Source organism: Engystomops pustulosus, chromosome 8 (assembly GCF_040894005.1).
Source record: "Engystomops pustulosus chromosome 8, aEngPut4.maternal, whole genome shotgun sequence".
NCBI lineage: Eukaryota > Metazoa > Chordata > Amphibia > Anura > Leptodactylidae > Engystomops > Engystomops pustulosus.
Window position 1 is genome coordinate 6,275,226 of NC_092418.1, and position 17,082 is coordinate 6,292,307.

The following is a 17,082-nucleotide window of genomic DNA, read 5'->3' on the forward strand; positions in this document are numbered from 1 at the left end:
ACCAGAAACATTGAGGTAAGTTTTGTCCTCAATCTCCAAAAAATCAATCCATTCCCATGACCTTCTCGTTGGATGTAGATGGATGTGGACATTGAGATCAGTTTTGTCCTCAAAATCTGGTTAAACCCAAAAAACCAATCCATTCCCTTGACCTTCTCCTTGAACGTTGGTGGTTGGATTTAGAGTTGGTATTTATGTTTCGTTTGTTTCTATTTTTATTGGATTTTTTCAGCTTTTTTGTATAACTGGAACAAGGATGGAAGGTCTCATCCTCCCTAATATCTGCTCAAATAGTTTATGTTTTCTCTTTCTTAGATGGATATATTGTCCAATGCTTTCAGGGATGGTTGTTCTTAAGAGTCTGGGCAATCTCTATTAGATCCTTTCGATTAACGTTGAGACATTAAATAATTTTGTTCCTTACCAAGAATAATCCTGAAGTTCTGGGGCTGTTTTTATCTCACCTACTTGGTGAAATGTCAGGTCCCCACCAGAAGGAGGTCCCATTCATTATACATTTTTCTTTGACTTTCACTTAAAGGATGAAGGAAAATGTTTTTGGAGAAAAATATATGTAACGTAGAGTTGAAATTAAGAACCGGACAAGTGAAGCTGAGGGAGAAGACCTTAAGAATGGTAGACCACGCCGTGTTAGGATATCCACAAAATGTATAAGAGGCAACACTTCACCCTCTCCATGAAGGAATTTTCGAGGCTTGAAGGTAAAACGTTGCCTGTTATACATTTTGGGACAAAAAGAATGACTTTTTCACTGGAGTTCTGCTTCTATAGAGATTTTGTTTATAAAAAACTTCCTCTCTGATGATTGATAACCTCCCCGACTATAGACCTGCCCTATCGTTCTAAAGAAGGTTCCCACTTTTACTACGCTGCTGCGCTGAAAATCATCTGAACGCACCGGAATACACCGAGCTGGACCAGGTGAATGTAAGCGCTTCCCAAGCGACACATTTTCGGTTATTAAATGCAGCGTTTTTTCCGAATACGTCGGGTTTTCGTTCGGCCACGGCCCCCGATTTCCGTTGAGTGCATGCCAGCGCTGATGCGCCACAATACGATCGCGTGTGCCAAAATCCCGGGGCAATTCAGGTACAATCGGGGCAAATCGGAAATATTCGGGTAACACGTCGGGAAAATGCGAATCGGCCCTTAGTAAATGACCCCCTTTATATCCAAATGTCTATTTGTTGTGAAATGGCAAAAAAAGTTACAATTCAGATTTTTGGGCTTAATTTTCTGTTACAAGGTTCAACACCAGGAATAATTATTTTTATGTTTCGACATATTTTTCGGACATGTTTATGATTTGAGTTCTATATCAGTTTTAGAGGAAATGGGTTGATTTTATTTTTTTAATGATTTTTTTAATATGATTCTTTATTGGTCAGTACTTTCCGATTTAGATTTTTTTCTAGCTTTTTTAGAGGTTTCTAACTACCTGAGGATATACTTGTTACAGAGTAGTATGTTAATCCAAAAGACATTTATAAGATACCTTGTGAGCCACCCACCACACCTGCACCTCAGTGGAGTACCCTAAAACTGAGACTGTGCCAGGCCCCCGACCATAATGTATGGATTATAGTTCTAGTCCTCTTATATGGAAAAGTGACACCTTATGGGCTCCCGAAGCCTCTTGGGCCCGGTTGTGACCCCACCCATTGCACCCCCACAAGTTACGTCCCTGCTACACCTTATATTCCTTATTTACTGCTCAAAACGTAGGTCAATAACAAATAATGTGTTTTTCTATCTTCCTTTTTCTAGGATATTTTCAGCAATGGACAACAAGCTGGGTCTTCTCTTCTGGCTTCTTCTTCTTCTCCATCCGACGCCTTCAATGAGTTCGCCATTTCTTAAAAATGGGTGTGAACGTGGCACACCCCAAGAATGTAAGAAGGCTCGATTTTTCCCCGGCCACACCTTGTTGGGTGAAGGCATCGACATCGTCACTATGAAGACAACCGGCTCGTTTCTTTTTGACCTACAAGAAGTTGAGCAAGAATGTACCTTGTGTGAGAACCCTCACAACCAGAATGTTCTGCAGAAGCTTCCTGGTGGCCTGGAGAGCGGATACTGAGTGCTCCAGAAACATACAAGGCTCAGTGTCTCGGTCCAAAGTGTCAGTGGCCAATGACGCAAAGTCCGCAGTGCAGAACGACTGGAAAGTTGGTCTGAAGGAGAAAGCTTATGCGGTGGACGCCAGCGTCGCGGTGGGAGGATCTCACAGTAAGATGGCCAGGTTCGCTGATGATAAAAGCCTCACCGACACTTACAGCTTTTTGACCCACAAGCTAGAATGTTCTTTCTACAGGTATTACCCATAACCTTCATTTAGTGGATTAGTTTCTGGGGGGCGGGAAGTAAAGGGTAGTTATAAATTATTAAATAATTTTAAAAATACATTGAAGACGTTTACATTTTTTGCATTTCCTTTAGTTTTGGCCTGGGACCCAGCGCCTCGCTCTCATATCACTTCGAAAAATATTTGTCACAACTTCCAGTTTCCTATAATACGATGACCAAGGCGACATAGAGACGTCTCATATCCAACTTTGGGACACACTATATCACACGGGTCAAAGCCGGAGGCCTCTCCCAATGCCTCACTGCAGTAAGAATGTCAACTGGCAATGAACGGATTGCAGGTGGACGAGGTCAAGGATTGCCCTTAAGTGGAGGCGGAGGTCGGAGTATCTGATATCACCAAATCCGCAAGTATCAACTCCAAAACAAATTAAAGACGGCGCAAATGAGTGGGGACTTTCATAGACAATTCAATGAATATTTATTGGAGGTGAGTTCTTGAGATTAATGGACTTATTTGGATTTTGGGTTCTGGTCACAAATTTAGTTCTTTAATTCTCTTTTGCTGCAATTACAACTGATCAGTTCAGGTTTCATCTTCCTTTTTTACAATAATGTGAGTGCCGTTTTGTTGTGTCCCTGACTTCTGTGATCATCCGTAGTCTCCATACATCCCAACCTCAACGTTTAGAGATGATATGTGGTGATCTGAACGCAGACTTGTCTTCTACATCAACAGGTGACGGGAGGGGACGCAACATTTGATCTTCTCTCAACACAAAAGGGCCTGGATGTTGTCTAGTAGAAGGCCTGAAGACTCAACCGGGACTGGTTTCCTATTCCTTGGATTCCATCCACAACTTGGTGAAAATTGGGGGCCCTAAGCGGGAGAATCTCAGGCTGGCCATAAGCGATTACGTCAATGAAATGGCTCTAATAGAGAGGTGCTCTTGTCCCTATGGTCGTGCCATAAAACATGGCAATGACTGCTCCTGCACGTGTCCAGCTTCACGGTACACAGGTCCTAACTGCTGCCCAACATCTCGAGGAGCGGCCAAGCTTCACGTCACCATCAATAGCGGCACCAACCTCCATGGTGACTGGTGGACAAAGACAGACGCCTATGTGATATTTACATATGATTCTTATAGTGCCAGGACCCCGACAATCCTGGATTCGGATGAGCCCAGGTGGAATGTAAAGTATGATTTAGGGATGGTAGACCTCAGTGCAGCGTCTCGTATTCTGTGAGTGTTACTTGTGCCAATCACCTCCAAGGGCAGCTCTGCCAGGATTATACCCCGGAGCCCCCGCGTTAAGGGGGCTCTCATACTCATCTCTGTGCTATATCCCCCTGGTATCTTCTATGCTCATTGCTTTGTCTTATCTTCTCTATTATCTATATGAAGCTAGACTATGACTAGACGCGTATCTGCCACAAGAGAGCAGCACTCACCTGTACCACGAGGGGCAAGACAAATACAAGGGGCCCAACTCATTGTTTATATGAAGGGAGAGAAAGAGAGAAAGAAAGAGAAAGAGAGAGAAAAAAAGAAAGAGAGAGAGAAAGAGAGATAACAAGAGAGAGAGAAAGGAAGAGAGAGAGAAAGAGAGAGAGAAAGAAAGAGAAAGAAAGAAAGAAAGAAAGAGAGAGAGAGAGAGAGAGAAAGAAAGAAAGAAAGAGAGAAAGAGACAAAAAGAGAAAGAGAGAAAGAGAGAAATAGAGAGAAAAAGAGAGAACGAGAGAAAGATAGAAAGACAGAGAAAGAGAGAGAGAAAGAGAAATAGAGAGAGACAGAGAGAAAGAGAGACAGAGAACGAGAGAGAAATAAAGAGAGAGAGAGAGAAAAAGAAAGAAAGAGAGAGAGAAAGAAAGAAAGAAAGAAAGAATGAGAGAGAAAGAAACAGAGAGAGAGAGAAAGAGGGACAGAAAGAGAGAGAGAAAGAGGGAAAGAAAGAGAGAGAGAGAGAAAGAGAGAGAGAAAGAGAGAAAGAAAGCGGGAAAGAAAGAAAGAAAAGAAAAAACAAAGAAAGAAAGAGAGAAAGAAAGAAAGAAAGAAAGAAAGAGAGATAATGGCCCAGATTGATTGAAGCCCCTGCGCCAGTTTTCTGTCAGACTTTGCACAGATATGTATAAAGTGTCTGTACATTTGTATCCCGGCTGCATTACACCCGACACAACACAGAATTCTGCACTGGAGGAGCGTCCGCTGGACCGTGCGTCACATTTATCATCCAAAGTCCAACAGAAATGTGTCACAAACCTAGAAGAAATCGATGTGTGTCCTGTACTTGAAAACCTGTAGTCTTAGTAACGGCAGGGAATGTGTCGCGCTGACACTTTCCTCGTGAGTCTTTGAGCTCGTGGCAGGGAATGTGTGGCGCTGACACTTTCCTTGTGAGTCTTTGAGCTTGTGGCAGGGAATGTGTCACGCTGACGCTTTCCTCATGCGTCTTTGAGCTCGTGGCAGGGAATGTGTCACACTGACGCTTTCCTCGTGAGTCTTTGAGCTTGTGGCAGGGAATGTGTCGTGCTGACGCTCTCCTCGTGAGTCTTTGAGCTCGTGGCAGGGAATGTGTTGCGCTGACACTTTCCTTGTGAGTCTTTGAGCTCGTGGCAGGGAATGTCTCACGCTGACACTTTCCTCGTGAGTCTTTGAGCTCGTGGCAGGGAATGTGTCGCGCTGACTCTTTCCTCGTGAGTCTTTGAGCTCGTGGCAGGGAATGTGTCGCGCTGACACTTTCCTCGTGAGTCTTTGAGCTCGTGGCAGGGAATGTGTCACGCTGACACTTTCCTCGTGAGTCTTTGAGCTCGTGGCAGGGAATGTGTCGCGCTGACGCTTTCCTCGTGAGTCTTTGAGCTCGTGGCAGGGAATGTGTCGCGCTGGCGCTCTCCTCGTGAGTCTTTGAGCTTGTGGCAGGGAATGTGTCGCGCTGACGCTTTCCTCGTGAGTCTTTGAGCTTGTGGCTGGGAATGTGTCGCGCTGACGCTTTCCTCGTGAGTCTTTGAGCTCGTGGCAGGGAATGTGTCGCACTGACGCTTTCCTCGTGAGTCTTTGAGCCAGGGAATGTGTCGTGCTGACGCTTTCCTCGTGAGTCTTTGAGCTCGTGGCAGGGAATGTGTCGCACTGACGCTTTCCTCGTGAGTCTTTGAGCCAGGGAATGTGTCGTGCTGACGCTTTCCTCGTGAGTCTTTGAGCTCGTGGCAGGGAATGTGTCGCACTGACGCTTTCCTCGTGAGTCTTTGAGCTCGTGGCAAGGAATGTGTCGCACTGACGCTTTCCTCGTGAGTCTTTGAGCCAGGGAATGTGTCGCGCTGACTCTTTCCTCGTGAGTCTTTGAGCTCGTGGCAGGGAATGTGTCGCGCTGACACTTTCCTCGTGAGTCTTTGAGCTTGTGGCAGGGAATGTGTCACGCTGACACTTTCCTCGTGAGTCTTTGAGCTCGTGGCAGGGAATGTGTCGCGCTGACGCTTTCCTCGTGAGTCTTTGAGCTCGTGGCAGGGAATGTGTCGCGCTGGCGCTCTCCTCGTGAGTCTTTGAGCTTGTGGCAGGGAATGTGTCGCGCTGACGCTTTCCTCGTGAGTCTTTGAGCTTGTGGCTGGGAATGTGTCGCGCTGACGCTTTCCTCGTGAGTCTTTGAGCTCGTGGCAGGGAATGTGTCGCACTGACACTTTCCTCGTGAGTCTTTGAGCCAGGGAATGTGTCGTGCTGACGCTTTCCTCGTGAGTCTTTGAGCTCGTGGCAGGGAATGTGTCGCACTGACGCTTTCCTCGTGAGTCTTTGAGCCAGGGAATGTGTCATGCTGACGCTTTCCTCGTGAGTCTTTGAGCTCGTGGCAGGGAATGTGTCGCGCTGACGCTTTCCTCGTGAGTCTTTGAGCTCGTGGCAAGGAATGTGTCGCACTGACGCTTTCCTCGTGAGTCTTTGAGCCAGGGAATGTGTCGTGCTGACGCTTTCCTCGTGAGTCTTTGAGCTCGTGGCTTTTAGTTGCGGTTCACCTTTAATTCTTCTTTCTCAATAATAAAGAGCTTATCTGATTCCTCCCTCGGGTCATTTTTTTGTTAATTTGTCTTAAAATCTCTGCTTTATGTTGAGTGTTTATAAGAGTCCACATATTTTACTAGAATGTTATGAGGCTTCGGACAATACATTAATTTTTGGCGGAAATCCATTTGCAATGGATTAAATGAAAAAGAAGCTCCACAAAGTTTGATCCCCAATTTCTCCCGAGTGTTGAGTGGTGACTGCCGGCCGGGCATATAATGGGAGGAGCATAGAATGGGAGGAGAATAGAATGGGAGGAGCATAGAATAGGGGAGGAGCATAGAATGGGAGAGGCATAGAATATGGGAGGAGCATAGAATGGGAGGAGCCATCCATAGCCGATCTGCAGGATCACATTGTACAGGTTATAATTTTTCTCTTTGTAATGTGGACCTATGGGGGCTTATTTTTTGCCACATGAGATGCACTTTTCTGGGACATCATTTTGGGGCGTCTATAGCGAATTGAGGAGATTTTATTAACTCTTTGTTGGTGGAGGAAATGAAAATCATCAATTTTTGGTAAGATTTTTTGCTTTTTTTATTTTGGACCCCAAATCTCTCTGTTTTGTCCCCTGAGCCATTTAGTTCTCACCTCTGCTTTATGCAAACTCAAAAACTGCAAACAGAAAAACCATGTGGATATTATTTTGGCCTGACGACTAACGCAAGGATTTTGATATTACTGCAACGACATTGAAGCTGCAAAGTATTGTGACCCTCCGAGCACCGAGGCTGATTAACATATTAACCCCCCCGCAACTCGTATCTTACCGCTCGATCCTCTTCTATCCGACCTCACGAGGCTGAACCCCAGGAATGAGACCCCACTATCTGCAATGTCAGCATTCAGCCACGACTCTGTATCACATGGCAGCCAGGGTCGGCTCCAGGTTTTAGTGGGCCCCTGGGCAACAGAGCCTTAGTGGGCCCCTTCGTGGGCCACCCTCCAGTGGCCACACTGCCCCCCTTCCCCCTGCGGACACACTGACTACCCTCCTTCCACCTGCGGACACACTGACCACCCCCCCTTCCAGCTGTGGACACACTGACCCCCTCACCCCCCTGCGGACACACTGAACCCCCCCCTTCCGTACAAACTCAACCCCCCCCCCCCTCCGGACACACTGAACCCCCCTCTGGACACAATGACCCCCCTTGCTGACACACTGACCCCCTCCCTCCCCCCTCTCCCTGATGACACACTGAACCCCTCCCCCCCCCCCCCCTCCGGGAAAGAAAAAAAATTCACCTTTCCTGGTTCCCCCGGAGCAGCGCCTGCAATGACGTCATCATGTGCGTTGGCTTCAGAGCCGTCCTGTCGCATACCCTGCGGAGCGCTGCATCGTGGGAACCGGGACAGGTGAGTCTTAGATTCTGCCTTTCTGCTGCGCTCCCGACCAGCGCAGCATAGAGGCAGAAAAGTGATCGATCCGGATGGTGATCAATTGTACCAGTGTCTTATAGCGACACTGGTACAATTGATCCGGGGACCCGAGTGGGCCCCTCCAGTACCCCGGGGCCCCGGCACTTGCCCGGGTTGGCCGGGTGCTGGCGCCGGGCCTGATGGCAGCTATTAGTGACTATCCCACACGTTAACACTCTGTTAGTAAGACGCGTCAAAGCCACTTACACAATGGTCACTCTGTGTCCCGCCACATCCCATCTCTATGGCAACATTTTCTGCAGAACTTCCAAATTCCTGAGTTATGACGATTGAACGAGTCAACTGGAAATTAACGGAATGGAGTTCGACAAGGTCAATTACAAAGACACAGTGGCCCACGATTACTAATAACAGTGTAGTGTGCAGGAGGCACCAGATTTAGTATTTCTGGTGCCGTTCTTCACGAATGTGGTGCCCCCTGCACTGCTCCGACAGAGCGCACCACTTTGGTGCACCTTTAACATGGGGTGTGCAACACATTTCTGTAGGCCTCTACATGATCAATGTGACACAGGGTCCGACTGAGCACCAGAGCGCCCCCTTCAGTGCAGAAACTTAGTGCAGCACAGACACTGTATAAATGCCTGTACAAGCAGTTTACACTGAAAAGAACAAGTCCAACAGAAAACTGGTCCTCATTGCTGGTTAAAGTCTTTTTGCTAGCTCTAATGTCCGTGCTACCGTTTCGCTACTTCTGTGCTTCTGGTTTTCTATGTTTGGCTGCTGTTCTTGACTATTCCTCTAAGAGACTCTCAGCTTTTATTCCAGCTGATCACTGACTTCCAAATACATCACGGGAAGCGCCGATCGTCCATCCAAAATAACGTCACTGTTACAGCCATAGACTACTTCATGACTGCCCGACGTATATGTACATTGGCTGAATGTGAAGGGGTTACAGATGGCAGTCGACCCGCTCCATGACTTTGCTATTTTGCAGGTTCTTTCCTTATAATAAGCCGCCTGCAAACCTGATTTACTTATTAAATGAAAGAAGAAGTTAGAATGTTATGTAAGAGTGAGATAAGCTGTACCCAAGGCGATAGATTGACATCTGGAGTAACATGTAACGTCTGATATTATGAAATATGTGAATCAGTAATGAAGATACGACTGGAAGTTACACGCAGAATAGATGAACAGGTAAAGGGTTAAGACTCCCAATCTCTTTGGGAATCTTACTGAGACCCTCACCTGTCTGGGCTCAGTGACAGACATTCAGTTTTCCACAACACAAGAGAGCGGACTAGGAAAGTGTCACTGCTAGAAGTTCTATGTGGAATTCTGTGTTTTTTTCAGGTCAGTAACAGCCACTTACTGCCATCCCGACCACTGCCGAGCGCCTCCTAGGGCATGTGTTTCCAGCTACTGAGAACACCCAGCAGGGGTCGGGACAACACCACTGGCCTCTGTAGACAGAGGGGATCATTTACTAAGGCAGTGATGGCGAACCTTTTAGAGCCCAAGTGCCCAAACTTCAACCAAAAGCCACTTATTTATTGCAAAGTGCCAGCACAGCAATTTAAGCAGTAATGTATTTCTCCTTGTTCTTTGACGACTTTCAATTGTTCAGCCTCTTAAAGACACCAATGCAGTTAAAAGGAGGAGGGCAAATTCGCCTATCATTGTAGGAAGATTCTATAGGAAGATTCCTTGAGTTCTGTTTGGTGAACTTCATGCTGGGGTGATGGCCTGGGTGCCCACAGAGAGGGCTCCGAGTGCCGCCTCTGGCACCAGTGCCATAGGTTCGCCACTAGAGATGAGCGAACATACTCGTCCGAGCTTGATGCTGGTTGGAGCATTAGCGTACTCGAAACTGCTCGTTGCTCGGACGAATACTTCGCCCGCTCGAGAAAATGGCAGCTCCCGCCGTTTTGCTTTTTGGCGGCCAGAAACAGAGCCAATCACAAGCCAGGAGACTCTGCACTCCACCCAGCATGACGTGGTACCCTTACACGTCGATAGCAGTGGTTGGCTGGCCAGATCAGGTGACCCTGGGATAGACTAGCCGCTGCCCGCGCTGCTCGGATCATTCTGTGTCTGGATGCCGCTAGGGAGAGAGCTGCTGCTGGTCAGGGAAAGCGTTAGGGTGTTCTATTAGCTTACTGTTAGGCAGGAGTGATTCTCCAAGAACCCAACAGCCCTTCTTAGGGCTACAATAACGTTCTACTTTTTTTTTTTTTATTTGCAGCTAGTACCATATTGTGAGGAATTTGCAGTGAGACTTGGGACCGCTGTGTTTAGCGCTTAGTGACACACATATCCACCTCAAACACGAAATGGGGGACAATTTATTAGGGGTTGGATTTCAATTAGGCACAGTCTGCCAGTTTCTTTTTATTTTACGTTTATTTTTTAATAACTCAGTGTCATCTCATCTGGCATAGTAGTGTGCTTTCATACTTGGCTAGAAAATAGCCATAGGAGAATCCAAACGGCTTACTTACGCCTACAGTAGCGTTATATATTTGATTTCTGGTTGATCTGCTGGTGGCTGTACTTGCTGCAGTGCATCTACTAGCAAATTGTGAGGAATTTGTAGTGAGACTTGCGACCGCTGTGTTTAGCTCTTAGTGACGCACATATCCATCGCAAAGACCGAAGTGGGAAAATTTATTAGGGGTTGGATTTCAATTAGGCACAGTCTGCCATTTACTTTTTATTTTACGTTTATTTTTTGATAACTCAGCGTCATCTCATCTGGCATAGTAGTGTGCTTTCATAGTTGGCTACAAAATAGCCATAGCAATAGGATAGCATCGTTTGGTTTTAAAAACTAAAAAACACAAAAAAAAGTAAAAAAAAAATTAAAGTTATAACTTTCATTTTCAAAATGTTTAACCCGAGGGCTAGGGGTAGAGGACGAGGGCGGGGACGTGGGCGTCCAACTACTGCAGGGGTCAGAGGCCGTGGTCCTGGGCGGGGTGAGACACCACCTGCTTATGAGGGAGCAGGGGAACGCCGCAGAGCTACACTCCCTAGGTTCATGTCTGAAGTTACTGGGACTCGTGGTAGAGCACTGTTGAGGCCAGAACAGTGCGAACAGGTGATGTCGTGGATTGCTGACAATGCTTCGAGCAATTTGTCCACCAGTCAGTCTTCCACGCAGTCCACCCATGTCACCGAAATCGGCACTCCTCCAGCTCCTGCACCTCAGCCTCCTCCCCCCCAGTCTGCCCCCTTCCAGGAAAATTTGGCATTTGAACCGGCATACTCTGAGGAACTGTTTTCTGGACCCTTCCCACAGTCACAAACCACTTGTCCGGTTGCTGCTGAGCAATTTTCCGATGCCCAGGTTTTCCACCAGTCGCAGTCTGTGGGTGATGATGACCTTCTTGACGTAGTGGAAGAAGTGTGTAAAGAGGTGTCCGACGATGAGGAGACACGGTTGTCAGACAGTGGGGAAGTTGTTGTCAGGGCAGGAAGTCCAAGGGGGGAGCAGACTGAGGGATCGGAGGATGATGAGGTGACAGACCCAAGCTGGGTTGAGAGGCCGGGTGAACACAGTGTTTCTGAGACGGAGGAGAGTCCTCGACCAGAACAGGTTGGAAGAGGCAGTGGTGGGGCCAGACGGAGAGGCAGGGCCAGAGCTGGTGCATCAGCGCCAAATGTTGCCCGTAGTCAAGCTCCCGTGGCGAGGGCTAGATTTTCAGAAGTCTGGAGGTTCTTTAAAGAAACACCTGATGACCGACGGACTGTGGTGTGCAACCTTTGCCAAACCAGGATCAGCAGGGGTTCCACCACTACTAGCTTAACTACCACCAGTATGCGCAGGCATATGAATGCTAAACACCCCACTCAGTGGCACCAAGCCCGTTCACCTCCGGCCGTGCACACCACTGCTCCTTCCCCTGTGTCAGCTGATAGTCAGCCCCCTGCCCAGGACCCTGGCCCAAAAACCCCATCGTCGCCTCCACGATCCTCCACAGCATCCACCAGCGTTCAGCTCTCCATACCCCAGACGCTGGAGCGGAAAAGGAAATATAGTGCAACCCACCCGCACGCCCAAGCCCTTAATGTCCACATCTCCAGATTGCTTAGCCTGGAGATGCTGCCCTATAGGCTGGTAGAGACCGAGGCCTTTCGCAACCTCATGGCGGCGGCCGCCCCTCGGTATTCGGTCCCCAGCCGCCACTACTTTTCCCGATGTGCCGTCCCAGCCCTGCACCAGCACGTGTCAGACAACATCATCCGTGCCCTGACCAACGCCGTTTCTGACAAGGTCCACCTGACCATGGACACGTGGACGAGTGCTGCCGGGCAGGGCCACTATATGTCGCTGACGGCACATTGGGTTAACTTGGTGGAGGCTGGGACCGAGTCTGACCCTGCGGCTGGTCATATACTGCCGACGCCGAGGATTGCGGGGCCTACCTCGGTCCAGGTCTTTCAGGCCTACTATGCCTCCTCCTCCTCCCACCCCTCCTCCACCTCCTCCTCCTCCGAACTACCATCCGTGGGCATGGCGCCATCAGTCGCTAGCTCTAGGCACAGCAGCAGTGCCGTCGCTAAGCGACAGCAGGCGGTGCTCGAACTGCTGAGCCTAGGCGATAAAAGGCACACCGCCCAAGAGCTATTACAGGGCATCACGGCGCAGACTGATCTGTGGCTGGCACCGCTGAACCTGAAGCCAGGCATGGTTGTGTGTGACAACGGCCGTAACCTGGTGGCGGCTCTGCAACTCTGCAGACTGACACATGTGCCATGCCTGGCCCATGTGTTAAATCTGATAGTTCAGCGTTTCCTCAAGACATACCCCAATCTGTCTGATTTGCTCACGAAGGTGCGCCGCATCTGTGCGCATTTCAGGAAGTCCAGCACAGATGCTGCCACTCTCAGTGCAGCGCAGCGCCGCCTCCAACTGCCCGCTCACCGACTGTTGTGCGACGTGCCCACGAGGTGGAATTCAACACTGACCATGTTATCCAGAGTTTACCAGCAGCGCAGAGCGATTGTAGACTGCCAGATGTCAACTTCCACCAGAACTGGTAGTCAGGTCAGTCAGCTTCCTCAAGTCTACAATGAGGAGTGGACCCAGTGGATGTCTGATATCTGTCAGGTGCTGAGTAACTTCGAGGAGTCAACACAGATGGTCAGTGGCGATGCCGCCATCATCAGCCTCACCATCCCGCTGCTTGGCCTGTTGAAAAACTCTCTGATCAGCATGAAGTCGGAAGCTTTGCGCTCGTCACAAGAGACGGGGGAAGAAGATTCCTTTGTTGATAGCCAAAGCACCCTCAGGTCTGTTTCTCAGCGCATATCGGAGGAGGTGGAGGAGGATGAGGAGGAAGAGGAGGAGAATGTTGGCGAGACAGAAGAGGGGACCATTGCTCAGACCTTCACTGTTCAGCGTGTATGGGCAGAAGAAGAGGAGTTGGAGGAGTTGGAGGAGGAGGAAATGGACAGTCAGGCCAGTGAGGGGAGTGAATTCTTGCGCGTTGGGACTCTGGCGCATATGGCAGATTTCATGCTAGGCTGCCTATCCCGTGACCCTCGCGTTCAAAGAATTTATTCCAGCACCGATTACTGGGTGTTCACTCTCCTGGACCCACGGTACAAGCAAAATCTTTCCACTCTCATCCCAGGAGAGGAAAGGAGTGTGAGAATGCATGAATACCAGCAGGCCCTGGTGCACAAGCTGAAACAGTATTTCCCTTCTGACAGCGCTAGCGGCAGAGGGCGTACTTCTGCGGGACAAGTAGCGAGGGAGAGTAGGCGAGCAGGCAGCTTGTCCAGCACTGGCAAGGGTACGCTTTACAAGGCTTTTGCCAGCTTTATGTCACCCCAGCAAGACACTGTCACCTGTCCCCAGTCTCGGCAGAGTAGGGCTGATCTTTACAGAAAGATGGTGAGGGAGTACGTAGCTGACCATACCATCGTCCTAAATGATCACACAGCTCCCTACAACTACTGGGTTTCAAAGCTGGACATGTGGCACGAACTGGCGCTGTACGCCTTGGAGGTTCTTGCCTGCCCTGCCGCTAGCGTCTTGTCCGAGCGGGTTTTCAGTGCAGCTGGTGGCATCATCACCGATAAGCGTACATGCCTGTCGACTGACAGCGCTGACAGGCTGACGCTTATTAAGATGAATAAAGCCTGGATTTCTCATAATTTCCAATCTCCACCAGGTGAAGGAAGCTCAACCTGAATAATTTATGCACTCCTCCTCCTCATTTTCCTCCTTCTCCTCCTCTTTGTACACTAAAGCAGAGGAAACTGGCTATTTTTTGACAGAGCCCACTGGCTCTAGCTATAGTACTCTATGCATTTAATTTTTCTGGAGGGCCACCTACCCGGTCCTCTGTTTTAAACAATTTTTGGGACTGCCACATACAGGCACTCAATCTATTCAATTTTTCTGGAGGGCCACCTACCTGCTCCTCTGGTTTGAAAACTTTTTTGGACTGTCACATACAGGCACTCAATCTATTTCATTTTTCTGGAGGGCCACCTACCTGCTCCTCTGGTTTGAAAACTTTTTTGGACTGCCACATACAGGCACTATCCAAATTAAATTGTCTCCATAGCAGCCTCCACACGTTGTCTCCATTGCTACCTCCAAAAGTCGTCCATATAGCTGCCTCCATACATCGTCCCCTTATCAAACGAGGTGTGTCAGGCAGAATTTTGGGTTGTTTTCATGGATTCCACATCAAAGTTGTTAACTTTGTCGCCACCCTGCTGTGTTATCCACAAAATATACTGGCAAACTTTTATGATTAACCGATATTATTTCAGCGCTTCTTGCGCATCTGTTTACATTCCCCTCAACCGCCATATCCCAAACTTATAAGAACGCTACTACACTTAACTTGGTGGAGGCTGGGACCGAGTCTGACCCTGGGGCTGGTCATATACTGCCGACGCCGAGGATTGCGGGGCCTACCTCGGTCCAGGTCTCAAAGGCCTACTATACCTCCTCCTCCTCCCACCCCTCCTCCACCTCCTCCTCCTCCGAATTACCATCCGTGGGCATGGCGCCATCAGTCGGTAGCTCTAGGCACAGCAGCAGTGCCGTCGCTAAGCGACAGCAGGCGGTGCTCAAACTGCTGAGCCTAGGCCAGTGATGGGCAACCTTTTGAGCTTGGTGTGTCAAATTTCGCCAAAAAACCGAGCATAACTCAGGTGGTGTGTCACCTTGACAAAAAAAAACATAATTTTGTGATATTTATAGTTTTAAATAACAAATATGTATAATTATTTAACTTCTAGGGTACTTTAATCCTAAGTTGCGTGATTGATCCTACCATGTACTACAGTATGGCAGTATATGGGGATTTTCCACATCATCTATTTATTACAATGTGCTGGACAATCTCTCAGCCTCCCGGCTACTGCACCTGGCCGTATAGGAGCCGAGGATGAAACTTAACTCTCCGGCGGCCGTGTGTCACTGAAAATGGCTATGCGTGTCAGCGGTTGGCCATCACTGGCCTAGGCGATAAAAGGCACAACGCCCAAGAGCTATTACAGGGCATTCCACATCAAACTTGTTAACTTTGTCGCCACCCTGCTGTGTAATCCACAAAATATACTGGCAAACTTTTATCATTTACCGATATTATTTCAGCGCTTCTTGCGCATCTGTTTACATTCCCCTCACCCGCCATATCCTAAACTTATAAGAACGCTACTACACTTGATCTTATACAAAAGGTTCTTAGAAGTGCTGTTTGGGGAGTAGCCTAGAGACAGGGGCTTGGATTGGCGAAAGCTCGCCTGGCAGCGGAGCGCCAGCTCCATGCCAAGATCCAACTAACATAGTTTTAACTGCAGCACCTTTAATCTACTACTAGTTCACTGCCTCCATACATGGTCCCCTTATCAAACGAGCTGTGTCAGGCAGAATTTTCAGGTGTTTCACCAGATACATAGTGGAACTCGGCGCGTCTGTCGCCGCCATGCTGGAGACCTGCAGTTGCAATCATAGAAGCGCAATATGAATGCCCCATACTGTCGCTCTTAATCATGGAAGTCCTCTCCATGGCTGCCTCCAAATGTCGTCCCCTTATCAAACGAGCTGTGTCAGGCTAATTTTTCGGGTGTTTCACCAGATACGTTATGGAACTTGATCACTATGTCGCCACCATGCTGTGTTATCGACTAAATATACCGTCAACCTTTTGTTCACAGAGGAAATAATTTCAGCGCTTCTTGCTCACCTCCTTTGGTTCCTCTCTGCCACCCATTGGTTTGAAGCCTGAGTCCATTTAGGGTATGTCGCCATGCCACTCTCTAGCCTGCCGCTGCTGCCGCTGCCTCTGCATGCCGTCCCCTATAGTGTCAGGGTCAATTATTGGATGTTTTAGATGCTATCTAGCCTCATTCGGTCACTCTGTCATTGCCATGCTGTTGCCCATAATTTTGGCATAATGGTGCGTTTAAGCAGCCTCAGAGGCATCCATGCATGCTGCCCCTGCTGTTTCCTGTCCATTTCCGTGGTGTTTCCATCCTTTTCTGAGGTTTCCAGGTGTTTGGCCAAGCTTCCCTGTGCAGAGCCTTGGTCCCCTTGAAAAATGCTCGAGTATCCCATTGACTTCAATGGGGCTCGTTATTCGAGACGAGCACTCGAGCATCGGGAAAAGTTCGTCTCGAATAACGAGTACCCGAGCATTTTAGTGCTCGCTCATCTCTATTCGCCACCACTGTACTAAGGGCTCCACTTTCGGTGGGCTTCCCGACTTTTCCGTTTTGCACCGAATTCCGCCGGGATTTTGGCGCACAAGATTGGATCTTGGACTACAGAGATTGGGGGCGTGGCCGACGGAAAAGCCGATGGATTCGGAAAAAACGCGGAATTTAAAAAACGAAGTGTGTTGCAAAATCAGGCACTCACATGCATCGGGAAGAACTAGGTGAACTCCGGCGGACCTCGGCGCAGCAGTGACACATGGTGGACATCGGGCGCACGACCTTAGTGAATTGCCGGAAGACCTGGATCCACGTTGGAGAGCGCGCCGCTTGGTCGCGACAGGACCGGGTAAGTAAATGTGTCCCAGAGACCGGTAGTGATGGGCGGCACCGTGGGAGCAGTGGAGGAGGTGAGTATATGAGGTTTAACTAATTTTACCACCCCTCCAGAAATATAGCATTTATTAAAATCCTGGACAACCCCTTTAAAAAATGATAAACATCGGTTACTCACTTTTCCTGTTCCCCTGCAGCAGTTCTCTTCTCTCTTCTTGCTGTGATGCCGACAGGCGTGATAACATCATCACCTTGCGCTTGTCGGCCTCTCCTGTACACAGCCGCAGACGCACAA

General features: G+C 48.7%; 1 pseudogene; it reads left to right on the forward strand.

The window, feature by feature from the left end:
* Nucleotides 1-1,801: 1,801 nt before the first annotated feature.
* Nucleotides 1,802-3,647, forward strand: LOC140075711 (perforin-1-like; annotated as a pseudogene).
* Nucleotides 3,648-17,082: the final 13,435 nt, after the last annotated feature.